This window comes from Trachemys scripta, chromosome 2 (assembly GCF_013100865.1).
Source record: "Trachemys scripta elegans isolate TJP31775 chromosome 2, CAS_Tse_1.0, whole genome shotgun sequence".
NCBI classification, from domain to species: Eukaryota; Metazoa; Chordata; order Testudines; family Emydidae; genus Trachemys; species Trachemys scripta.
The window spans coordinates 26,136,133-26,163,429 of NC_048299.1; the positions used below are offsets into that span (position 1 = coordinate 26,136,133).

General features: G+C 43.5%; 1 long non-coding RNA gene across 2 annotated transcripts in view; it reads right to left on the reverse strand.

Annotated features, from left to right (window-relative positions):
• Nucleotides 1-12,458: 12,458 nt before the first annotated feature.
• Nucleotides 12,459-27,297, reverse strand: part of LOC117872065 — a 48,478-nt gene continuing 33,639 nt past the window's right edge. The window contains exons 3-5 of one of the 2 annotated variants that reach the window (XR_004644396.1): nt 23,222-23,328; nt 17,465-17,507; nt 12,459-15,189 (exon numbers count right to left, since the gene is read on the reverse strand). This is a non-coding gene — a long non-coding RNA (uncharacterized LOC117872065). The remainder of the gene's footprint in view (nt 15,190-17,464; nt 17,508-23,221; nt 23,329-27,297) is intronic. The other variant, XR_004644395.1, reaches the window with a different exon arrangement.

A 27,297-nucleotide genomic window follows, 5' to 3' on the forward strand; every position in this document is an offset into this window, starting at 1 on the left:
CTCTGTACTCTCTATACCCCAGGACTCTCTGTCGATTGGTATCCAGAGGTTCTTAAGTCACAGAGACAAAGCTCCCCTACCACCCTCCATGGAATTGTTCTAAGCTTTGTGTATGTTCTTCCCTCAGCTTCGGTTTCCTATTGCTGGCTTCAGAGCTGTCATAGTGAGTGGTGGGGTTCTGAGAGACATCACTATGGAAGGAAATACTGGTTCTTCACAAGGTTACTCAAAACTGACTACAGGCAGGAGTCCCTACCTAGCCCTGACTACTGGTGCCCAGGAACATTCCTTCATCTGAGCATAACCCCCTCTGGCTTTCCAGAAATCTGTGTCTGATAGGAAACCAGCTTATCCCACCTGGTGACTAAGAATTCATGGTGCCATTTTATTGATCTTTAGCTAGTGTAATGTTTGGGTGGGTTTTTGTTTTGGGAGGTTTTGGTTTTTCTACTATGAAGGACCGAATCCAGAAAAAAAAAATCTATCTAGACAGAGGCACTGACTTTCTGATTTCTCAGGGAGTGCTCGACCCCGGCTCTGCCCCAGGCCCCAAGCCCCACCCCTGCTCCGCCTCTTCCTGCCCCTTCCCTCTGCCTCTTCCTGACCCAGCTCCTCCCCCTCGCTCCCAGAGCCTCCTGCACGCCATTGAACAGCTGATCATGATGGGTAGGAGACGCTGGGAGGGAGAGGAGCTGATTAGCGGGGCCTGTCAGTGGACGGAAGGTCCTGGGGAAAAGGGGGAGGAGTTGATTGGCGGGGCTGCCGGTGGGTGCTGAGCACCCACTATTTTTTTCCCATGGGTGCTCCAGCTCCGGAGCACCCACGGAGTCGGCACCTATGCATCTAAATTCCTGAGCACTGAAAATTATGTAAACTGGTTTTTTTAATGGCTTCCACTAACTTCCAATGGCACAAACCCAGGAGGAGACTGGGCATAAAGCGAGGCCAAATTCTGTCTACCTGTGTGGTTACAATAAATGCACTACAGAGTTAATTCTTATTTTTTATAAACAAACACTCTTCCATTCATTCTCATGTAAAAATTCTTTCCAGGTTCTAAGAGAAGAAGAGACATACATTATCTGTAGCAGCAGTTTTTATCCTAACTTCACTGAGATAACAAGAAAGCAGCACACACTGAAGTGTAAGGACTTGCTTGGAGATGGGTTCTGAAAGAAATTTGTTCCCATTTTCAAGTGGATTTATCTAGCAGTGAAGAGCAGTTTCATTTTGAACTTCCAAAGATAAGAGGTATATCTACTGATTCAAGTAGAAGACACTCAACTGAGAGATGTTATAATTGGAGTTGAATTCAATTTAGTACTAAAGATTTTTTTCCCCCAATACTGTAATACTTTCTATTACACCATTATATTAGATTTATTTCCTTTTGGTTGCTGTCTAGTAGAGGCCCATTCCTGAAAACCCTTACTCTGAAGCACCTGGCACTGGCCACTGTCAAAAGACAGGATACTGGGCTAGATGGAACTTTAGTCTGATCCAGTATGGCCATTCTTATGTAACCTTTACTTGCCTGAGTAGTCAGTCACTTCACAAAGGGAGGTCAATCTCATTATCTCCATTTTATGGATGGAGAAACTGAGGCACAGCACGGTGAAATGACTTTCCTGAGATCACCCAGCAGGTCAATGACACAGGCAGGAATGGATCCCACTTCCTATCACTCTCAAGTCCAGTGTTCTAGCCATCCAAGCACATGGCTTCCCATGTAATCTAGCATCTCTGCATATGCTAAACTGACGGTGTAACTCAGGGCTAGCCCTAGACATGTATGGCTGCACTCACTCTACCCTTCTCCAATGAGCTGCATGTTCCAGATTTTGTGGCCTTTCATGACAGTCACAATTCACCATCTGTGATGCAGCACAGGACTATCTGGTCCAGAACGGGGCTGTTTGAAAAAGCGATAGTTTATTGCAGTGCCATAGCTGAAAGTGAAAGATATTTACATCTGCGGTGCTAATCCCAGCAAAAATATCAAATTTACAGTTAGTTATAGGATTTGGGCTTTGTTTGGTGGTTTTTTCAGCCTCTACCAGTGCAGATGAAAATACAGCAAATGAAGTGGAAGCAAGGTTTATTTCAATGCATTAATTTTTGGGCCCAATTCTCATCTACACTGAGACCTACCCTAGCAGTGTAAAAAGGCCATAAAGTTGATATAAATGTAATTGACACTTTCAGTTGCAGTGAAGGGGTTTAGTACATACGCCACTTGTGGGGGATTTCTGCACCACTGCGCGCATGCAGAATTCATCTCCCCTGAAGATTTCTTCATTTCCCCACAGAAAATCACAGGAAAGCTACAAGAGAGATCACGTGCTCCTCCCGAGCACTGTGGGTGCATGGTTTCTGGCGCCTGGAGCAGCTGGCGGAGAAGTAAATCATTGGGTGGGGGGCTGGGGATGTCCGTGGGTGCAGGAGGGGCACTGTCCCCCCTCAAACAAAAATGAGGCATGTGGGGGCATGCAGAGTCATATGCCACTGTTCACCTCCACCCATTTCTGCAAGCACAGAGCTACCTAGGAGAGGCAGGGTGCCGCTTTAGCTAGCTGACTCTGCAGCGGGATGCTGTCTCCTGGGTCCTAGTGCCGCTTGTGCTCTCCTTCTGTGTGTGCTGGGAGCCAGCCTGTTTTTACCAGGGATGGGGTAGGGCAAGGAGGGGGGGGGCATTAGGGGAAGAAGCAGTGGAGAAGGAAGGGGCATGAGATAAGGCAGGGGAAGTGGAATGTAGGAGTGAGAAGAGGGGGATGGGGCAGAGGGAGGGGGATGTGGGAGTAAGGAGAGGGGGGCTGGGCAGGGGACAGTGGTTAGAGGAAGGGGGTGGGGCAGGATGGCAGTGGGGAAGGGATGCGGAACAGGAGGGGATAGGAGAATGGGGGGAGCAGGAGCCCAGAATGTGGTGTCCCTTTGGCAGCAGCTGGAGCTCCCCCATTAAGTAGGTCCATTGAACCTCCACGCCAATGAGCCCCCCCACACTGGACCACCCTGATGAGCCCCCCCCCCAACCCAGAACTCCACCCTACTGAGCCCCAACCAGCTGTACCCGGACCTCCACCCCACCAAGCCCAGTCCCCCCCCAAACCAGACCACCCAATGCCAAGCCTCATTCCCCCACAACCAGACCCCAACACACACACTGAGACCCAACCACCTTCAACTGGACTCCCTGAAGGGTCCCGTTGCCCTGGGGCCTGGAACCCCACAATGAGTCCATGTGCATCCAGATCCCGCACTGAGCCACCTGCACCCAGACTGCCCCACACAGAAACCTCTCACCCCACACCTGGATCCCCCACACTAAGCCCCTCCATGCGCTGGGCACAGAGGGGCAGGGCCCCGGGGTGGTTCTGTGGCAGGCCCATCCCTTGTGCTGTGTCAGGGTTGGGTGCAGCCCCACCGCCAAGTCCGTCCCAGTGGAGGGGGGTCTGCAGAGTGATCTCCTACCTCTGTGCAGCCAATGGCCTGTGCTCCCAAGTGCCATGCTAGAGCCATTTATTTATTGACAAATAAAATTTGCAGAATTTTAAAATATTGTGCACAGAATTTTTTATTGTATTTATTTATTTATTTATTTGTTTGTTTTTGGCACAGAATTCTCTCAGGAGTAATATGCCTACCCAGCCCTTATTATCAGTTTCACAGAAACTGTCTTATCAGACTTTTGGCAGAATATCTACTTCTCTCCCATTGTCAACACAAGTGCTCCACTGCTGAAGGTGCACCTCAGGCAAATATCATTTAGAGTGAGCATCCTATACAGGAACTAAAATTAACAGAACATATCATAAAACTTCATTAGAAAACCACAGATTCTATTAAATGCAGAGATTCACCAAAACCAGAACCTTTACTCTGAATCCTCTTTCTTCCTGAACTTCACTAGCTGAAATAAAACGGAATCCAAGACCCAAATCTCACCAGGTTTTGGTTTAGGTTTTGCAAAACCAAAACCTGACTGGCAAGGTTTTTTCAAAACCAAAACTCATCCTCCTCAGCCCATTTCTAATTAAATGTAATTACATCCCCTGCAGCTTGAAATGAAGGGTTGCTCAAAATGAAAGCAGCTTCTGTTAAATGGAATTACTTTCCCCTCCAGCTTGTATGGTAAAAGTGCAGGGAATCAAGGGAAGCTTCTAAACAAACACAAAGGTAGTTTGTTTTATACTTTGCACTTCTGTAGTGTTTTTCATCCAACATTCCTAAAGAGCAGTACAAATACCAATTAATCAAGGCTCTTGACACACCCATGATGGAGGTAGTATTAATTATTACGCTACAGATGAAGAACCTGAGGCATAGGGAAGTTGAGGCCAACACTTTCAAAAATGGCCATTGAGTTTAGTTGCCTCTGTTTATGGTTGCCCGTCTTGTTCCCTCTGGCACCTGATTTTCAGAAGTGCTGAACACCTGCAATTCCAGGTAAGTTAGTGGAAGCTTCAGGTATTCAGCATGTCTAAAAAACTAGGACCAAGATATCACAGCTGAGCACCCAGATCCAAATTTAGAAGCTACATTTGAAAGTGTTGTGTGACCTTGACCAAGTTGCTTAGGCAAACAATTTTGTGATAGAGTCAGGAAAAGCCTGCAGTCCTCTGGACTTCATCGTATGCTTTAACCATGTGACTAGGACATGTTTTCTCTCTTGTAGGTTTCTGTTTTAATCTACCGTACTTTCATCATGCAGGGAACATTCTTCATGCCAAAAGGGCCAAATTTCAGTCCCATTGAATTAAATGGGAGTTTTGTCATTGACTACAATGAGGTTAAGACTTAGGCCTCAATGAAGAAAACAAACTGGCTTTTTTTACTATTCTTCAGGTAATGTAATAGTATTTGTCAGATTTCCCTGCAAGGCATCACCCGTATATATGAGTAATTTTATAACGAATGCTGCATCATTGTTGAGCTGGACAGGGATAGTGATTAGTGGTTTTGTAAGTGGTTTGTTTAAGATTTGTGTCACACACACTCAGCTTCTTTTAGGTGTGAGGGACCGTTCTGGAGATCCCTTAACTGTATCTAGAAAAGTAGGAAATACATTAAACCACAAAAACTTTTATAACCTAACACACAGGTTCTAACTTCAGCCCACAAGAACTTGGAAATGGATTTAGCTATGGAAAAATATTCTGGATTGACAAAACACTATGTTCTGAAACTTATAGATCACTGGCAGTTCTTTAAAAATAATACCAGGACAGCGTGAGATCCAACTCGGAATTTTAGCCTCAACTCTAAATTCCTGACTTTTGTGAAATGACATGAAAATCTTGTTTCTTGCTTTAAACTCTTTCATAGTTTAAATCTACCTTTTGGTATGGTTTAAGCAGCGGTCTTCTGGAGGTATGTTAACTCATCTAGGTATTTGTTTAGTTTTACAACAGGCTACATGAAAAGCACTAGTGAAGTCAATACAAACTAAAATTTCATACAGATAACGACTTGTTTATCCTGCTCTATATACTATATTATACGGTAACGTAACGTGTGTGTATACACACAGTATTAGACATGCTTTTTATGTAATTTATTGATGCATGCAAGCATGTTAATGAGATTGAAGTTGTCATGGTATGTATGCGGTTGCGATTAAAAATGGATAGGTTTTTAAAACAAGGAGTTGGAAGCGGCAATAACGGCGACAGTGAAAATTGTAAGAAATTCAGAATGACTGGCAAAAAAGCCATCGTCGGTTCTGTGAGGAATATATTGCTTTTGGATTCACATCTATAAATAGCGATCCACCCCAAGCTGTGTGTTTCCTTTGCGGAGAAACTGTCGAATAACAGTATGAAGCCAGAGCATTTGCAATGATATTTGAAGACAAAACAACTTGTGCATGTGAGTAAGCCAGTAGAATTTTTTCAAAGAAAGCTTTGCGTTCCAGACTTGCTAGTTTAAAATGAAAAAAAAAGCTTTTGTAAGCACTATACCATCTGCAAGTAGTTTTTAAGTGAAGTGAACCTTGCGGTACACAAGACAAATCAGACTCCTGAAAGGGATACAATAATCTGGAAAGGTTGAGAACCACTGCTTTAAGCAACCTGTCATCAGAACCTGTGCTATATAACCAGAGTTGTGAGGCAGCCCTGGATTACGTGGAAGACTAATGAGGGTTGATCACTCCTTCCCCACTGGTTGCAACCCTCTTTTGTTTCCAAATTACTGATATTGACCTCCCATCCTCTTGCCCAGAGTGCATTGCTACCACACTTGCAGCAAAAATCATGTTTCAGTTGATTCTTCCCATTGGCAGTTTTGACAGAATTTCTGCAGCATTCGTCCTTTCTGGATTGTATAATTTGGGGAACTACTACAGGTCTTCCCTGAACTCATGGTTTTTGTGAAAGCAGCCATTTCAATTGCTAGTTATCAGATTGCTTCATTGTTCTGTTCCACCTGAGTAACAGACAAATTTGGCCTTGGCAGTTTATGGCTGACAGTGATGAGATCTTTCATTTCTCCTTCTTTCAAAACAGATTGCAAAGCATTTATTTGTAATGGTCTTGGATGCCCTGGGGCTCTTAATTTTTGCTTGTGCTCCATTTGAATGCTACAGGCAGTATTCAATTTTTCCCAACAAAATTTCATCAGCTACATTTAAATCCTCTAATTACAGATTTTAGGTCAGTTTTAATATTCTCATTGTGCAACCCAGTCCCGATAGACTATAGAAACTGACTTTGGACCAATTCAGGATGATATTTTAATGCAGACTGTCTTCTCTGCCACAAAGATAATTTTTTGATGAAGGTCTACTGCACACACGAGGAACTCTGCCTTAGTTAATTTTTGATAGAGATCAATGGCATTTGCTTCAAAATAATGTGTTTGTGGGATCTGCCTTAGTTTGGGCAATGTGAGATCACTCTTGCCCTCCAGGTAACTTCAGAGTTTTAATCCTGGGCTGCCTGCACCAATCACACGGTCTATAATGTTTTTCTCCGGCTAACTCTTCTTTAATCCATTTTCAGCTTTGTGTTCCAGATTACTACATTTAACTTGTTCTTTTGTGTGAAATCACCAGTTTGCTCGCTAATTGTGACATCTTTCCTAACTACTGATAGCAGGTGTGGATGGAGCGGAGGCAGTGTTCCATTATTACTTTCAATCATTGCTCTGATTCCTTTTTCAGCAGCTTAGCTCTAAATTACCCTTTTTTTGTTGTTGTTGTTGTTGTTGCTGCAGCACTATCAATTCCATGTTCTTACAAAGTAGCAAAGCTTGTGTTCACGCCAGAGTGAGGTTTTCCTGTTTAGCCTTTTCTGACTCTGGTTTGACCTTCCCTTTCTGAATCAGATCCTAGATTTGATCATTCAGATGGAGTAATAGGCACATGCCTTCATCCTCCATTGAACAGATATATTCTCTAAATGCTGCAGAATATACTTGATCAACCCTCTGCTGCTTGTGCGCCTTACATTTGCTTGATTGTACTCTGGAATTTGCATCCATTCTGTCCCACTCAGGAGATCCTGCTCTGCTAGGAGGCACAGACAGCTTTCAGTCTCACACAGTAAATTTTCACTCTCTGCTATTTTGTAGCCTGCTCAACTGCACTCCTGCAAAAGGGCTCTGAACAAACCGATTCAGAAGGACCTCCTAATCTGTTCCACCCTTCATGATGAGCCTCAATGTTTCAAAAAGACCATTGATTATACTGGGATTCAAACCTCTGGCTTTAGGAGCTTCTTGCGGACAGAGACCTCCTTGGTGCACAGCTGCAGGCCAACCTTTACCTGCAGCAGCCGCCTCACTTTAAACACCCTAGACCTTGCAATGGCTCACTCACTGGGCCCCCACCCTATTCTTAAAGGGGAAGCTCCCATTTCTTTTATTACAGCATTTTTTCTGGAAAAGTCCCCTTCTTCACCTCTGCCCTGGACGTCACAACGTTTTTGGCAAAACTGGGCATTTGTCCCATTTGCTCTAGCCCTAGGGGGGCACAGAGGAATGTTCAGGCAAGAGCAAATGGGACAAATGCCCAGTTTTGCCAAAAAAAAGTTGTGATGTCCATGACGTCAGCTTGGACAAGCTGCAACGCCAGGTGTCGCTGACTGTCAGCCCCACACCGCAGGGCTCGAGCAAGCAGCGATGCCCGACCCACCTGAGATCGCTGCTTAACCAGTGTCCTGTTTTCAGTGTAGAGAAATACGGTTACCCTATTTATATCTTTAACAACAACAGATACAATAAACAAATATTCAAAATTACTACTAAATATAAACAATATGAATCTACTTCTGCAATGCCTATTTCAAGGACCTCCCATTTACACAGCTCTTTGACTGTCTTCATGATACTATGACACACGTGTCCCATTGAAAGAGCACTAGTAGTTAATTTTTATAAGACAAACAGGGCCAGCTTTACAAGCCAGCATGCCTAGCTGTGTAAATCTAATCACCCATCACATCCTTTGTATGTACTTTTATTTAAACTGTTTTTAAATATGCACTGTGTACTCCACAGATTATAAAAGTGGTTTGAAACTAATGGACCCTGACTACCAATTATTCGGAGTGAATTTCATTGCAAGTGTTATGAGGGTGAAAGAGCTGTTATGGCTCAGGAAGCAGGTGTGCACGTAAGACAAACAATCCTGAGTTACAAAATCTGGATGTAGATTTCTCCAGGGATAGCGTTGGATGTGGGTGAGGTTGGCTCAGGCCTGTTGCTAATATAGGCACATAAAAATCATTAGGCAATATCTACCTTTGTAGAAACCAGTGTTTATATTTCATTATTGATGACATTAATAAATTATTCAGCAAACCCACCAATTAAACAATAGTATGGATTTATTTTCTCTGTGAATGTAGTAGCACTTATGAAAGATACTGGACTGATGGCCCTGGAGAATGAAGTCCTCTGTGATAGATATGGCATGAGTAGCAAGGTTGCTTCTCCAGGCCCACCAACACACATCAGCCCTTATTCTCAGAGCCCAGGGGATGGCTCAGGATTATGGTTCTTCAGTACTTGGTCTCTCTGCTGAGACTGTTAACACAGGTGTCAATTGGAGCCAAGTGTGATAGTAATTTTGTGGAGTGGATACCTGTCCAATAGGAAGAGGAATAACATGACAAACTCATTCCACTGCATAGCTGTGAGCTAATAATGATGTTCACACTGACCTGTGACTTGAACCACATTGGAACCAGTGACTTAGAGCTCCATATTCCATTAGTTTATCTATCCATTACCTTTATCTATTATTCCATCCTTGACTTGAGCCCAGCATTTTATTTCACATAGATCAGTAAACAGACGGTTAGATGGTACTTTCTGTTGATATGTGCTAGATTTGAACTGGTAAATGGATTAAGTTTCTGGAAAGGTGGAAAAAGTAAATGGTAGGACACTTACCTCCAGAAGGCAAAAACATGACCATGAAGCGAGCACTAGATAGAAGCCAACTTCCCCAGCAACTGCACTGGAATATACAGACAAGCAACCATAGATCCAGTCTCCAGGGTGAATTCCCAAAACTCTCCTTCTTGCAGGACAAATATTGTGGAAACTCCATGTGGACTCATGTGCACTTTATCCCCAACAGGAGATCACGGAGTCTCAATTTATGGATCAGATAAACATTATTTAGATGAATGCCATTTGTAAGGCAGGAAAAGATTGTACCAAATTGTTACCCAACTGCTAAGAATTTATTGTTGTGACACTCTCCCTCCCATCTTTCGATAGATGACCAAATGTCTTTTGTAACTGCTCTATTAAAATTAAGAGCCTGAGTCAAAGTCTATTGAAGGGAATGAAAAGAATCCCATTGGACTTTAATCAGCTTCGGATCGGGCCCTTAGTGTCAGAGGGATTGAGGGCTTGCATGCCAAATTCCAGCCTCAAGCTCTTTGTTCAAGTTGAGTCATTATAATCATGTCACTGATAATAACAGGTTTCTAGAGCTGTGAGAAAAATGGAGCCCCGTCAGCAACACCACAAGGACTTATTTTGAATGGCTTCACAAAAAGCAAAGTATTTGTCAGCTTCTGTTCAAGGATTCAACCCTGCAGCCCTTATGCTTAGCAGTGCCTACCCACAGGAGTCAATGGAGCTCATCACATAACTGAGACTGAGCAGGAAGGAGGCCCCTCCTGCAGAGGCAGGTCCCAAATGGTTTGCTGCTTTTCCACACCCAGGAACTCTTACGTTGTAGTCATTCACATTGCAGGGTTTAACTATAACAGTTAGATCTCTACTGTCAGAGACCAAAATACACAGTAAGGAGTCTGAATACTCAAAAGTGACCAGAACATTTATGAGTTCTAGAAGAGATACTGGATCAAGATACAATTGTATTTAGCAAGGATTAACTAATATGTCATCCACATTTTATTATATTATCTAAAATGTATTTCATGAAAAAAAACAGATACCAAATGACTAACATGCAATACCTGTTTTATTGAAGCCAACATAATGGCATATTTGAGAACATTGTTCGAAGTGTTCACTCCGGAACAAGATCATCTCTGAAGCTGTGCAGTGAAGCTGTGAGCATATAGGTTTCAATCCTCTTCCTACTGGTTTAGCCTGCTGTGGCTGGCATTTCTGGACCAATTTTGTATTTGTCCATGTGGAAAAGGAGATGGAATTAAGGAAATGTGTTCTGATCCCCCTTCCTTATATTTAAATAGCCTCTTTTAAAGTGCAAAGAACATTTTGTTCAATTTCTTTTTGAGTATCATTGCTTTACTAATTCTAAGAAGTACTGTTTTGCAGAATCCACTGTTGTGCACCTTGTCATTTTCTGTTCTGTGGGACACTCTCTTAGGACTAGGACTTTGTACTGCCTCCCTGAGGTCTTGCACAGAGTACAGCTAGGACAGGTTGGCCATTGACTTCAGTGGAACTTCTCACAGCAATAGGTGCTTAGGGCCAGACCTGCAGTCAGATCAGAGTGAGTGGACCTACACGCCCATGCAAATCACATTGAAATCAATGGAGCTCAGCGGGGATGCAAAGGATTTGATTATAAAACTGGGATCTAAACCAAAGAGAAAAAGTTTGCAGGCTCAGGCCAGGTGTACAGGTATTGCAGTTAATGGATTTGGGTGCAGCTTCAAAATTACTATAGATTATTTTCTTCTTTAAATTAAATGGGAATTCTAATAGGGGTGTTAAGGATATTAACATTAGGGCCTGATCTAAAGGAATTACAAACCAGTTAGTTGAACTTCAGTACCCGGAAAGATAATGGAGCAAATAGTCAAGCAATCATTTTGCAAACACCTAGAAGATAAGGTGATAAGTAACAGTCAACATGGATTTGTCAAGAACAAATCATGTTAAATCAACCTAATAGCTTTCTTTGACAGGATAACAAGCCTGGTGGATAGGGAGGAAGCCATAGATGTGGTTTATTTTAACTTTAGTAAAGGCTTTCGATACTGTCTTACATGACCTTATCATAAAATAACTAAGGAAATGTAGCCACCCTAGATGGAGCTACTATAAGGTGAGTGCATTACTGGTTGGAAAACCATTCGCAGAGAGTAATTATCAGTGATTCACAGTCAAGCTGGAAGGGCATATTGAGTGGGGTCCTGCAGGGGTCGGTCCTGGGTCCAGTTGTGTTCAATATCTTCAGAAGTGATTTAGCTACTGGCATAGAGAGTACAGTTACAAAGTTTGTGGATGATACCAAGCTGTGAGGGGTTGCAAATGCTTTGGAGGATAGAATTAAAATTCAAAATGTTCTGGACAAGGTGGAGAAATGGTCTGAAGCAAATAAGAGGAAATTCAATAAAGACAAATGCAAAGTACTATACTTAGGAAGGAACAATCAGTTGCACACATACAAAATGGGAAATGACTGCCTAGGAAAGAGTACTGTGGAAAGGGATCTGGGGCTTACAGTGGATCACAAGCTAAATATGACTCAACATTGTGACACTGTTGCAAAAAAGCAAACATCATTCTGGGATGTATCAGCAGGAGTGTTGTAAACAGGACACAAGTAATTCTTCCACTCCGTTCTGATAAGGCCTCAACTGGAGTATTGTGTCCAGTTCTGGTCGCCATATTTCAGGAAAGATGTGGACGAATTCGAGACAGTCTAGAGGAGAGCAACAAAAATGATTAAAGGTCTCCAAAACATGGCCTATGAGGGAAGATTGAAAAAAATTGGGCTTGTTTAGTCTGCAGAAGGAAAGACTGAGTGGGGACATAATTTTCAAGCACATAAAAAGTTGTTACAAGGAGGAGGGAAAAAATTGTTCTCTTTAACCTCTGAGGATAGCACAAGAAACAATGGGCTTAAACTGCAGCAAGGAAGGTTTAGACTGAACATTAGGACAAAATTTCCTAACTGTCAGAGTGGTTAAGCACGGGAATAAATTACCTTGGGAGGTTGTGGAATCACCATCATTGTCTAACCTGCTCTTAAAAATCACCAAACACCTGTCAGGGATGGTCTACTTACTCCTACCTTGAGTGCAGGGGACTGGACTAGATGACCTATTGAGGTCCCTTCCAGTCCTATAATTCTATGATAAGTGTGTTTGAAATATTCATAGATTGCTTGTACCAGACATGTATTCCTTTTACTGTTTTTCGAATGATTTTTTTCCATGAAAAGCTCTAACATGATACTGCCAAATTATGCCTTCATTCCAAACCTGTTTTCTCTCTGGATTCTATGATCAATTTTAAATCATGGAGTTGGACAAACTCGAAGTTAATTAACTGATTTGGAAAACTGACCTGGACCAGGAACCAAATTTGATCCTTGAGAAGAAAGTGACTTTTGTCCATATGGAAGGAAAATACCATCATTAATTAGAGCTACAATCAAGGTGAATTGCATGTACCTGTTTACAGATGACCCACACAAGTATTTGAAAACCCTATCCCAGACTTTTAAAGCTCTTGTGAGTACATAATAGGCATCTGGTATACCTGAAGTAAAAGTGGCCCCAAAAAGTCTTGAGCTTTTCAGAGACTTTAACAAGCTGCTTGTACTTTTTACTGACTTACTGAAGGAAATAGAATGTAGAGGAAAATTCCAGTAAAACTGTATGTAAACCAAAGGTTTGTTTTTGTTTGTGTGGATTAGCATTCACACATTTCCTGATACGAGATTTCCTATTAGTGATGTCTAACTTTAACCACAGATCCAGAGTTGAGGAATAACTCCCAAAGTCAATTTCCTGATTAAGCTGGGAAAGATCAAAGGTTAATTTCACAGCCTCATGGTTAGAAAGCCAACAGTACCACATAGCCATGTTTTAACTGTAACATATAAATTTATTACAAATATTAGTTAAGGGAGGCAGTGTGGTCTAGCAATTACACCAAAATGTTGGAAAACAAGGTCTGTGGGGTTCAAATGTGGCTTCAGTTGCCTACTCACGCTGGGAAAAATGCATCTACATATAGCCTGTGTGAATAGACAGGATCACCCACTAGTGTGGTATATGGCAGCCTTGAAGCCAGGGTCCCTGACATCTCCTTACACAAGGGTTTGTGACCACTGGTTTTGCATAGTCACAAGCCAAATATCCAGGACACCCTCCTCTACACCCGATATCCTGTTGTAGACCTCTCCTGTGCACTCACTCCATGGGAATAGGAGCAGGCAGTAAGAGACAGACAGGTAAGACTACATGTACTAGAAAACCCACTGTCTCAAACTCAAAATATTTTTGAACATATTGTTTGGCTCATCCTTTTAGTTGGTAGTTAACATGGAGGATGGATGAATATGCAAATAGTACTGAACTAGATACTACTACAGTACCACAATCAGCATACATAGACAGCTCTGTCTTTCCATTTAGCTGTCATAAAGGACAATCCTCAGGACCGATGCTGTATTGTAAATAAAATAATAGATAGCTGAAAAGTATCAGTGGGCTTGTTGTTAGGAGGAGTATTTGTTTTTAAAAGTAAAAAATAATGTAAACAAGAGTGACACATACCAAAAATTACCAGGAAACCCAAACTTAAGGCTGACACTCCATGTTCAATTTACACTACTCTACCTTTTCCTCCCCCATCAAGCCTTGTCTACACTTTCAGGTTGCACTGATTAGTTTCAGCTAAACTAACTAATTCAGAAACTGGATTCCCTAAATCAGTGCAACCCTGTAGTATGGCTCTTCTTAAATCGGTTCAAGAATAGAGCTGGTTGGAACCAGCTAAAGTTTGGGTATTTTTGAAATTGCTTTTATTCTATTCGGATTTACCAACATTTCTCAGCAAAACTAAGAATCCTCAAATGTTTCTGAAATGAAATGGAAATTGACATTCTTGTCAATTGCTATTCAGTGATTAGCAACTGTGAAACTGACAAGAATGTCGGTTGCAAAGTTATTGCCACTGTGTTGGTCCCAGTATAAGAGAGAGATGAGGTAGGTGAGTTATATTTTATTGGACCAACTTCCTTCTGTTGGTGGAAGATACAAGCTTTCAAACTGTGTACCTCGAGCTGTGTAGCTTGAAAGCTTATACCATCCACCACCACTAGTCCAGTAAAAGATTCCTCACCTATCCTGTCTCTCTCAAAAATGTCAATAGCACTTAGCTGCTCTACAGCAGGGAGCCTACCAGCTCCAGGAGAACCAGCTCCAGCCAGGGTTCCCAGGGCTGCTGCTGTGGTGTGGGGAGCCTGGTAGCCAACACAACCCCAGATAATGGCTTGTGTAAGTAGAGAAGGAGAACAGATGATTAGAGAGAATTCCGCTTAGGATGAAAATATTCTTTTTATTACTCTTCAGGCTTGTCTACAATTGCCAATTTACACTTTGGAGTTGACCCTTGCTTCTGTTCTGCAAAGAGGTGATGATTTCATGTCAGCATTATGCATACTTGTTTAATGAATAGTGTTTACAAACATATTTGAGACAGATGATCATCAACTGTTTATCATGAGTGTTCATTTGAATACCTGATAGTTGGAATTCACTTTTCCGCCTCTGTGATTGGTCACTGTCACAGGGTGCTCCACTCACCACTTGTCTGGCACCTCCTCCTGGTCACTCTGGGAATTCTCTGAAGACTGACACCCCTTCCTGGGATCGCACGCCATCACACCATCTTTCTCAGGCAGGGGTAGGCAACCTATGGCACGTGTGCTGAAGGTGGCACACGAGCTGATTTTCAGTGGCACTCACACTGCCTGGGTCCTGGCCACCAGTCCGGAGGGCTCTGCATTTTAATTTAATTTTAAATGAAGCTTCTTAAACATTTTAAAAACCTTATTTACTTTACATACAACAATGGTTTAGTTATATATTATAGACTTATAGAAAGAGACCTTCCAAAAACATTAAAATGTATGACTGGCACGCGAAACCTTAAATTAGAGTGAATAAATGAAGACTCAGCACACCACTTCTGAAAGGTTGCCGACCCCTGCTCTCAGGTCTCCAGCTCCTCTCTCATTCCAGGAACCACAGCATCTTCTTTGTGACTCAGCCCTCCAGCTAGGTCATTCAGTGTTCCCACCACTTCTGGGGTATATCCAAGTCTTTCCATTCAGAACCACTCCTTCAGGGCTGGTAGGGGAACCCAGGCCCATCCTCCACTTCCAGTCTAGGGACCCTCACCCCAGAAGCTCTTGACTTTACTGTCCCGGCCCTCACTACTCCTTTCCCAGACTGCTTCCTACTCTTCTAGCTTCCCCCTCTCTGGGAGTACCAGCTCCAAACCCTCTTCCCAGGGAGCGAGTGCTGCCCCAGTCTGTGGCCAGCTGCCTTGCTTTATAGGCCCTGCCTCTTCCTTCCCAGCTGAGCCTGCTTGCAATCAATCCTTACTCCCTGGCTCTTCCTCCAGGTGCATAGGGTTACCATACGTCCGGATTTTCCTGGACATGTCCAGCTTTTTGGTAATCAAACCCCCATCTGGGGGGTATTGCCAAAAAGCCGAACATGTCTGGGAAAATGCCAGCATTACTGAAGCGGCTGGGGAGGGGAGTGTTTGTTCCTTCATTCCCCAGGGGACATGTTTGTGTCTCTGCATTTTCAGAGGAGTTGCGGGAGGATCGGAACTTTCAACAGGACGCAGGTCTGGGGAGGTGGCATATGATCCTGGGAAAGCCAGGCGTGGGCAAGTGCAGAGATCGTGTATGCTCTGCTCGCCGGGACCTGGCTTGTCCAATTCCTCTGCACCTTTGGCACCAGCGGAGCCAAGATAACTTGCCGCGCCTGCCTGGCCCCGGGGAAGCCGCCTCAGCCGCAGTGGGGATTATTATGCCCGGGTGGCCGGGCCGCGGGGGAAGAGGCGAGGTGGTTCCTGGCGGGGAAGTTCTCTCCCTGGCTGCTCCCAGCCAGGAGAAACCGACCAGCCAGCCCGACCCCAGCGCATCCCCAGCATGCTCCCCTGGCCCCGGCCTGCCCCGAGCTCCCCCCTGGGGGACTGCGCCCGCCCTGCCGGGCCGACGAGGCAAAGAGCGGACCCCGGCTGGGTGTGTGCCCCATGGCAGCCGGCTGAGAAGGAGCCAGGCGGAGCGGAGGAGAGCCGGGGGGTCCCGGCGGAGCGGGACCAGCAGGGCAGGGAGGCGGCAGGAGCATCCCCCGAGCAGCCGCAGGGCAAAGCCACCCACTTCAGGCTGGAGGAGCCGAAGCTAAGCAGCAGCACTTTTGCGCTGACCGGGGACTTGGCGCACAACCAAGCCATGGTGCACTGGTCGGGCCACAACAGCAGCATGAGTAGACCCAGCATTGCGACAGGGGGCGGGATGCAGACCGGGGGGCGCTGCAGCACCGGGTCTTGGACAACGTGCAGAAAGCGGGGCTGGGCTGGTGGATCTGGCTGGTCTCTGGCCCTTCGCATCGGGTGTCACTCGGCAGTTTGCAGCCGGCCGAAAGTGCTCCCAGTGCCTTTCTGCTGCAGCAAAAGTTTTCTTCCCCCAGCCCCAACAGCCACCTGCGTTGCACTCTTGTTGCTCTTAACTGGGTGAGGCCACCGGGAGGTTTGGAGAGAGGGCAGGGGTGTGACTGGAGAGGAGAGAGCAGTATCCTCCAGGCTCTGGCTGCGCTGGGGAAGCGCCCGGCCGGGGCGCAGGGTCTGGAGGTCTGGGGGCTGCCCGGCCAACCGTGAAGCCGGTAGCACTCAGGAAGCCGTTTTGCGTGGCTGGGAGGGAGGAGGAGGAGGAATGCGGGGTGCTCAGGCTGAGTTGGGACAGGGACTTTGGGGAAGGGGCGGAGTTGGGGTGGGGTTGGGTGGGGAAGGGGCAGAGCCAGGGCGGGGGAAGGAGCAGGGCCAGGACCCGTGGAGTGTCCTCTTTTTTTTAATGCTTAAATATGGTAACCCTACAGGTGCAGCCTGTGGAGTTAATAGGCCTACCTGTCCACCTTAACCCCTTTCAGTCGTGTGTGGGGTGGACACCCCATCACAGTTATCCAAGCTACATTATGTGATTTCTGTTCCCTGATTTGATGCTCTAACCTTTATAAATAGGTGCAATGTTTGAACAACTCACCAAGGCATTGAATCCCTCAGACCACTTCAGGCAGAGAAATGCACTAGGATAGAAAAAAAGAGTCTAATCAATTTTCAGACATTTCAAAATCTCTTCCTTTACTCTTTTTCCACAGAAAGATATTTGTATTTGATTATGGTTGTGGACCCCTGGTTTAAAAATACTTTGTTTCCTTCCTGCCTCAGGAAGAGAGGAAGATATCAAACAGATTGATGGGCTGCTAGCAGGCTTTACATTTAGTTTTCTCTTGTCACATTCATGGCCTATGCCTGTGCAATGTGTAGTGATGGCTCAATAAGGCAGTTATCCCCTGGTGCTCATCCTCATGCCTTGGCATCTGGCTGCACAGCAGATATCTTCCTCCATGTTCTAGAGCTGGAAGATTATCAAAGTGTCTCCTTTCTGCTGCTGAAGTATCCCTCCTCCTATGTGCTTTTGCCCTCTCTTTCATCTCTGCTGCTAATGCTGATGATCAGGTATCAGACAATGCTGTTGTATTTTTGAAAATCACTCGATTTCTCATGCTCTTTCTGCCTTACTGCTCCCGAAACCCACACACAAAACCAGTATAGATGGGGGGGGGGGGCTAGATGAATACTTCTGATACAAATACACAAATCTGGGCACAATAAAGTGTAACACACTAATAGAGAGTGTGTGTGCCAAATCTCCCTCTAACGCGCCACAGAGAGGATTACAGCCTACTACCATGATCCACTAACGGAGTTGCTCCTGTAGCCCAAGTGATATCACTCTGTGCTTTGCTCATGAAGGTCCTGGATTTGAGTCATGCCAACGTTCTGGGCTGGGAGGTCACAGCATGTGCTCATTCATGTGTAAGCCAGTGGTGTAAGGGCTGGAGGTGAACACACCTGAATGTGCCTGTGGACTCTGGGACTTTGCTGATCTCTAAAAATAAACCGTGAGTAGGGTGCGGCCAGGGGAGGAGTGTGAAGGGACATTTGTCCATTAGTTGGGAAAACAAGGCAAAGGACACTAGTCAAGATACTGTGGGATGGGTGTCTTACTTATGGGTGTCTTACCCCCCGACGCTTTACTTATTATTTGCATGTTTTTGAGTTATTACTGTGGTCCCAAATTAATGCTGTGGTCCCTCTCCCCTCAATAAAAAAAAGTTTTTTCTTCTGTTATAAACAGAGTCAGTGCTTGAGAGTGGGGAATCGTTGCCTATTACGAACATTCAGGGGAGGTATTTTGTTTCCCTAGGTTTCTGAGTGGGTGTTCGAGACGGTTTTGTTTTGAGGAACCCTTAGATATTGAATCTGGCTTTTACTTCTGCAGGCATCAGCTGGCAGAAGAGTTACACATGCATATATGAGTGCTTCCCTAAATATTCATGCAAACAAAATCCTGTCACCAGAGTACTCACCAGAGAGCAAATGAGTATGAACACGGTCAGATCATATCACAATTTGGAATTCCCTAACAGGTTTGTTTGATCAGATCAGAATTCCCTAATGTGTTTGTGCATCATTTTCCCCACTGTTTCTCCAGCTCTAGCTATACCTGGATAAACCCAGAGTTACTCCAGGGAAGCCAGTGACATTATTCCACATTTACAGTAGGGCACTGGTAGAAAATATCTGGCCAAGTTTTGCTAATGAGTGGCTATTTTATCTGTTTAGTGCATGCTGTCCTTTTAATGAGACTAAAACAGAAAAACAAAAGTCCTCCTAAAGAGACCAAAAGAAACATATGTATTTCTTTCTAAGCATTATGAATATTTTTGATCTATGGATTTCCATAGTGCTTATTTACTTTGTTCAATATTTTGAGTTGCTAGATTACACAATAAACAGTGCAACAAAAAGAAATGGAAAGTAAGTTATCAGTGAATATAGCTTTTGTCATTTTCCCCATACAACACAGAGCCTATGACTATACCTACTATCAATTCGCCGCAAAGAAATTTGGTCCTCAGCACCACAATGTTCATTTGGATTGATCCCAAAGCCAAGGTTTCAGACAGTATGAGCTTGATATGAATTCAGAGAGAAAAAACAACAGCAAGACCCAACATTCATGGTCAACAGCTAGCCACATTGTGGATATTCCTGGACTAAGAAGTAAATAGTCTGTATTCAGTAAACTCAGCTCATCTAACTAGCATGTATGTTAAGGGGATCACATTGCTGGCACCGCCTAGTGGTCATGCATGGCATAGCAGGCTCCGCCTAGTGGTCATGCATGGCATAGCAGGCTCTCGTCCTTCCTGGTGGCCCCTGTTGACAGCTGCTCTAGTCCTGCAGCAGTCGGCACCTTCCTGCGACTCAGACTCTGGCCAGGCCATGAATCGCATCCACCCTTTTCAGGGTATACAGAGAATCCAATAAAGGAAAACCCTGCTGTCAGGCAAGGGGTCCCAGGCCTCACCAGGCCAAGGTGCCAGAGTCATGGCCCTCCAAATTATATGATCTTCCAATCCAGATTCCCCTGTATCTGAGGAAGGTTTTCACCTTCAGCCCCATCCAGATATTGTAGGAGAATCTTGGCTCACCCTCTCCGCCAGGTGCCAATCCAGGGCTCTGTGGTGGGCAGCAAGTTTCTGCACCCCCAAAGAGTGCTGCGTCACTGCTCCTCTAGATTGCTTTCCCCCAGTCTCCTTACAGAAAAGGGCAAAGACATAGAAACAAAATAAATCAAAGGACAGCCCCCAGACCATGCAAGCGTACAGAGTCCTTCTTCCCCTGAGCAGATCAGGTCAATTCTCAATAGTCAGGAACCCAAGGCAGCTGAAACTCCCGTAAAGCTCCCTCTGAATCAGGAGGCCCATCGGTCTATTCACTTTCACAGGCTGCCTGCTAGTGAGCTCCTCCTCCAGCCCATGTATGCTTTTCAGATGTGCTGGGGTGGGGTTGCCTTGGCCCAAAGTATCTCTTTAACCCCTTCCTTTCCAGGATGGGGTTTGTACCCCCCATCACAAGGTGGGTTTCTTTTTTTCTAGTGTCACTGCATTATTAATAAAGTCTCTTTAAGTTCTAAGGGTTTTTTTTTAACCCTCCATATTAATATTTAGCATGGAATCTTGACATGTCACCTCCCTGGTTTTTTCTTCTTGGTTCAACAGTGCTAGATTTTTATTTGCATTTAAGTTATTTGTTGTTTACCAATACTAGCCTTCTTCTTTCAGATGCCGGTAGACTAGGAAATACACTGAGCAGCACAGCACGGGGAAGAGGGGACCAGCCCTCTGTGGAGAAAGAAGTGGTTCGGGACTATTTAGAAAAACTGGACGAGCACAAGTTCATGGGGCCGGATGTGCTGCATCCGAGGGTGCTAAAGGAGTTGGCGGATGTGATTGCAGAGCCATTGGCCATTATCTTTGAAAACTCATGGTGATCGGGGGAGGTCCCAGATGACTGGGAAAAGGCTAATGTAGTGCCTATCTTTAAAAAAGGGAAGAAGGAGGATCCGGGGAACTACAGGCCAGTCAGCCTCACCTCAGTCCCCAGAAAAATCATGGAGCAGGTCCTCAAGGAATCAATTCTGAAGCACTTAGAGGAGAGGAAAGTGATCAGGAACAGTTAGCATGGATTCACCAAGGGCAAGTCATGCCTGACTAACCTAATTGCCTTCTATGAGGAAATAACTGGGTCTGTGGATGAGGGGAAAGCAGTGGATGTGTTATTCCTTGACTTTAGCAAAGCTTCTGATACAGTCTCCCACAGTATTCTTGCCAGCAAGTTAAAGAAGTATGGGTTGGATGAATGGACTATAAGGTGGATAGAAAGCTGGCTGGATCATCGGGTTCAACGGGTAGTGATCAACGGCTCCATGTCTAGTTGGTTTAATTACCTGCTGACGCGGCAGGTTCGGCAGATCGCAGCAGATCGCAGCCCCCACTGGCCGCGGTTCACCGTCCCGGGCCAATGGGGGCGGCGGGAAGCCGCGGCCAGCACATCACTCACCCGCGCCACTTCTCGCCGCCCCCATTGGCCTGGGAATTGGTCCTGCTTTGAGCAGGGGGTTGGACTAGATGACCTCCTGAGGTCCCTTCCAACCCTGATATTCTATGATTCTATTGGTGATGAGCCATTTGCTTAGGAAAGGTGTAGCGTGCTTGACTGTTCCCTCATCAATCTCTGTTGTGCTCTTCAGCACAAAATAAACAGGAGTATAAATCATATTACTCTGGAGGCCATGCCTAAACGCTTCTTGTGGGCCTGCTCTCCAGCAGCGCGGGCGAGCGATGTGCTGGCCGCGGCTTTCCGCCGCCCCCATTGGCCCGGGATGGCGAACTGTGGCCAGTGGGGGCCGCGATCGGCCGAACCTGGCGCGTCAGCAGGTAAATAAACTGGCCCAGCCCGCCAGGGTGCTTACCCTGGCGAGCCGCGTGCCAAACGTTGCTGACCCCTGGTCTAGATAATTTAGTCCTGCCATGAATGCAGGGGATTGGACTAGATGACCTCTCGAGGTCTCTTCCAGTTCTATGATTCTATGATTACCCGCCTAAAGCATATGATATTATTTCTTCTTTCTCTCAAGATGACTGAAATATCTATGCACAGGAAACCAAAGGAAATTCAAGATGGTTGTGCAAACACTTCCAGCATGAAACTTTGTGTGACTTTTAGTTCCATGAACATATTTGTAAAAATGATTGCAGAAAACGAACAAAAAGAATCACAGTTTAGAAGGATGTCTGTAATTTTTATTTGAGTGAATAATCACAAATAGTTAGTTATTGCAGTATTCACACAGATGTAGTTATTTCTTTACCATTGGAAGGATGTTGTGTTGTAGTTAGAACACTGAAAATATGTATTTGTGAAGAGAGTTATTAGCTAACTTGTCACTCTACAATTTAGAGCCTGATCAAAACCCCATTGAAATCAATGAGAGTCTGTCCATTGATTACAAGGAACTTTAGACTGGGCCCTTAATGCAATATCAAATTGATTAATGTGGTTTGGGTCTCACAGAGTTTTAAAGCTGTTTTACTGCCACTTTACAGGGTAGTTGTTGAATCCTGCTTAACTGAGGGAAGGTATCCCTTGAACTCTTTCTTGTTGAATACACTTCAATCATAGATTTTAAGTTCAGAAGGAACCCTTGTGATCATCTAATCTGATGACCTGCATAACAAAGGCCATAGGTTTTTACCCAGTGATTCCTGCCTCAAGCTCATAACTTCTGCTTGAACAATAGCATGTCGTGTAGTGTACCTTAGTATAAACTCAACTAGTGCTATTGTGGAGAGGGCTCTAGTCTAAGGTATACTATTGAAATCCCACGGTGCAGGTGATACTGTGGTTTAAATAAAGATAGTTTAAACTAACCCAGTTAGAGCTAAAATGGAGTCTGTCAAAGGGGAGACAATTTCCAGATGGATCAGTGTCCAATAGGAAACCTTTAATGCGAGGAGACAGTTGTAGTAAAAATAGGTCATTGCCTGACACATTTTACTTTTATTATGTAGTCCAGAGACAGAGGTACAATGTTGTTTGTCTTAATCTGTGTCTTGTACAAAAGAAACCCCTCAACTTTGATTCTCTCATTATCTGCTTACAATTCCTGGCTGATGAGAAATTACAAAATCCAGCTTGTTTCCTGAGCCTTTTCTATAAGTGTGCACAGGACAAAACCAAAGCAAAACAAAGGTTGTCTGAAAAATCTGAGGTACTTTGGTTTTGTAAATCCTTTCAGGAGATCCTGTGTTTACTAGAAGTGAACTACATGGGTTAATTTGCTAAAGTGTTTTGAAAGAATTAGCCAAATGAGAAAAGAAACAATTACCTGAAGTTGCTGCTTGTTGCCAAGAACAAAAGTAAAACAAATCAGTGGCAGGATGAGTGGATCCGGTTAAATAATTATGTCTCTCCAGCAGGAAGTCTGTCTATCAACTGAAAGGTGAGACAGCAACATAATGACAATGCCCTGTGGATCAACTCTGAGATTTAACAAAAAAGCTACCAAAATACTAGAATAACTGACCAAAACTAACATTTTAGCATTAATGCTCAAGCAGTAGGAGGCCAAATTATCCTTTGATTCATGGACATGCAGCTCCACTGATGTTAGTGGAGTGCATGGGGCTAACTGAGGGCAGAATATGACTTTGTTTGTTTGGTCCATGAAATGGCTGCTTTAAAGCTAGTACAGCTGTGATCTGCAAGAGTATCTCTGGCATTTCCTTCTTTCCATGTAGGAGGCGAGCCCCACAAAAGCATGCTGAAAACTTGTGCATTAAAATGAAATAGGTAAAGATGAGTATCAGACTCCAGTTGTGACATGGGAACTATGGGTCATAGATGCATTTAAATCAGTCGGGTGACAAAGGACAGAAAGAGTTTAATTATAAAAAATACATTTTTAAAAATAATTAAAACCTCTACAAAATCTTTTCAAATGTGAGTACCTAGAGTTAGTTCCAGTCATCTCTAATTAGGCACCCTAAATAAATGGCCTGATTTTTTTAAAAAGGTACAGAGCACCTGCAGCTTCCATTAACTTCAAGGGCAATCATAGGAGCTCATCACCTGTGAAAATGAGGCCTGTTATTAAGTGGACATAAATATGGGTTTAGGAGCCTAACATAAGGCACTCCAGTTTGGCCTTAGTTTCCAGGACTGCCTATATAACACCTATCAAAATCACTACATTCAGTTCTTTTCTTTCTTTCTTTTTTTTTTTAAAGACCACTTCATTCTCTAATACCAAGAAATCCAAAATTAGCCATCTCTATTTTGAAAACATCCATGGGCAACAGATTGGTGTAGTGTTTTGAAATCATCAGTTCTGCTCTTATTTCCATTCTGTAATTAATATAACATTAACCTGCTGCTACATAATTCATTTTGACTGAAGATTTCTTTGTTTTTGCTATTTGGCTGTTAAGAAATTTACCGTCAAGAAAATAAAACAAAAGCTTCATCTTCTCTTTGGAGAATTAGGGTACTTTGCCTTAAGAAAAAATGTTTTATAATCTATTTTAATATAATACAAGAGATACACAAATCCAACCAAAGGGCTTCTCCATTTAAAAAAACCCAAAACGTTAGATCTTAACTGTGGCCATTTTCCAGGAGAAGCTATTGTAGTAACTTTACAAAATGCTCAGTATCTGATGGATTAAATCATTCATGGACACTGGTTTGGTGTGTTGGTTTCTGTCTTGATTATGACTAGCAGTCACATGAGCCCCGGGGTGTCTGGGACTTCAAAGGAACACTGTGAATACAGCTAGTTTAGGGTGACCAGATGTCCTGATTTTATAGGGACAGTCCCGATATTCAGGGCTTTTTCTCATATAGGCGCCTATTACCCTCTATCCTCTGTCCTGATTTTTCACACTTGCTATCTGGTCACCCTAAGCTAGTTGGAAAAAAATTTTCTGCAGAAATTCTGACCTTTCTGGGAAAATTGTAAAATGGAACATTTTGATTTTGAACTGCTGCTGTGGTGCCCCATGGGAACTATAGTTCAGGTGCCTCATGCCTCTATTCTCATTTATAAACTGAGTTTGTTGGCAGGACTACATCTTCCATGATGCACCAGGATCGCCCCTCTTGCTGAACTGCTGTGATGCATCATGGGAGATATAGTCTGGCTGGAGAACCTGATCCATATTGGAAACATGGGCATGAAGCATCCAAACTACAGCTTCCATGAGTTTTCTGCAGAAAGCAGACACTTTTTGTGAAAAAAATTAATCAAAAACCCAATTTTCCATTGGAAACCAGTTTTGATGGAATTTTTTTCACCAGACCTAGTTGTGAAGCTATTGCAGAGTTCATGCATAATAATGCAATAAACCTGCCATTCATTGTTCAATGAAAACATAAAAAGGGAACAGGGTTTTTATGTGGGGTTAAACTTCATTAGAAAGGAACTTTTAAAAGTCAGACAATATTGCTAATGACAACACTACACTGAAGAAACATGGCTTTACTATTTGTAAGGTCAGCTACACCATGTCATCATATTTAAGGCTGAACTGGTGATATTTTGGTTCTAAATTCATGTCTTTTAGCAACTAGTAATTGAACCATAAAAATTCACTCTAGCCTGACACTAGCCAGACAGAATATCAATAGATGGTAGTATTTTATCTATTTATTTTAAATATTTTTTCCCTTCATAGGTGAAAACAATAACTCCCTCAATTAAAACCCCCTCCCCATAGGCTTTTCAAGAAGTATTTGCTTCATGGTTACTCTAGTGTAATGAGTTTTGGAATGAATCCTCTGCCCCAATATCAGGCATGCATCCACTCCTCTGCCCTAATGATGCAGGGTAATTGGAATACATCCTCATCTCTCAAAACAAAAAAACAACTCTCAAAAGCTGCAGCCCATCAGAAAACCATACAGAGTGTTACTGTTAAAGGGAAATTATCATAGATGAGAGTAGATAATCAATAGCAATCAAGCTTGCACATCTAAAATAAAGCAGTTACTCTCAAGACCTATATCATGCTTATCCTATAGTGGGTCAAAACCCAACCCAGACTGATTGCACTTAGAAGGTTCTGAAGTAAGATATTCATAAAAGTTCCAGGTTGCATGAAATATTTCCAAGTTATTATTAGCTAGATCTGGTTGTCATCTTCTCCGAGGGCACGATCAATAACTATAATCTGAATCATAATGAGTGCATGCAGGTGGGTGGCTCCTTCTTATTACAGTGCATCTGCATGACTATTCTAGTCATTGGGAGACCAAAGGATGACATCTGTCAGTTACCTTTATACACATGTCATCTTATACTTAGGATGCTGGTTATACCTGGTGTTTTTTACCTGAGGGGAGAGTATGATAAAGCAAGTCATATAGCAAACAGTGATGTTTGGCATGCATCTTTTTCACTTTTTTTTTATTGCTCTCTCCTATGGTCCAATTACTATGGGTTGTGCCATAGGCTAGAGGAAAGACTTTGTTTAGATCTCCAGATTGGAAGTAACATGACAAATCATTTCCTCTGAGAATTACTTTCCTGTGGAAATTCAGGCAAGACCAATATTTTAAGCACTTGCTTAGTTTGTGGAAATCATGAATCTATGCTGTTCTTTCAAAACTACTAAAATACGATTGACAGTATTCCAACAACCTAACTGAGGGTTTCTGAATGGAATCAAAATATATTTTGAGTTTTTATATTTGATCACTGCTTTGGTGAGTATGTAGTTTCTGTAAACAGCTAATGCATTTTGAGTTTACAACTCAACCTTGAGTCTACAGTCACAGCGGCTTGGCTAGTATTTCTGCTAATACTTTAGCTAATTTAAGTAGATGTACCATATTCAGTATCTGCTCTTCTGTAGGGTAAAAGTTTAATATAGAAGAGATTAATTACATTGAGTGCTATTTGATGCCTTTGCAAAGTGCGTAGTTTGAGTAAATACCAAGCTCTTTTGCTGTGTGAAGGGTACAGCTGAAATATTTCAAGCTTTTGGATGTTGTGAATGCATTCGTTCTTAACTAATTTTCGTGTCTTCTGCAGACAGGTGTGTCATCAGATATTTGACCAATGCATGAATAAAACACTGTCCTGTCCAAACTATTCCTAAGAGGGTAAGAGGGAGATTTTTCAAAGGAAAAAATAGGAGTTAAGTGCCCAACTCCCATTGATTTTTCAATGGTTGCTTGGTGGCTGAAAGCCCTTTGTGCCATTGAAAATCTCTAACTAATGAGGGATCAGGGGGACCAGGACTCTTGGGCTTTTTGTCTTGGCCCTGCCATTTTGTTGTGTGACTTTGGAGAAGTTTCTTAATGGTTGTGCTTTGGTTTCTCCATCTGTAAAATATATATGAAAACAGCTTTGATGAGATGTTGTGACGGTTAATGATTTAGAACCAGATTTTCCTACCCTTA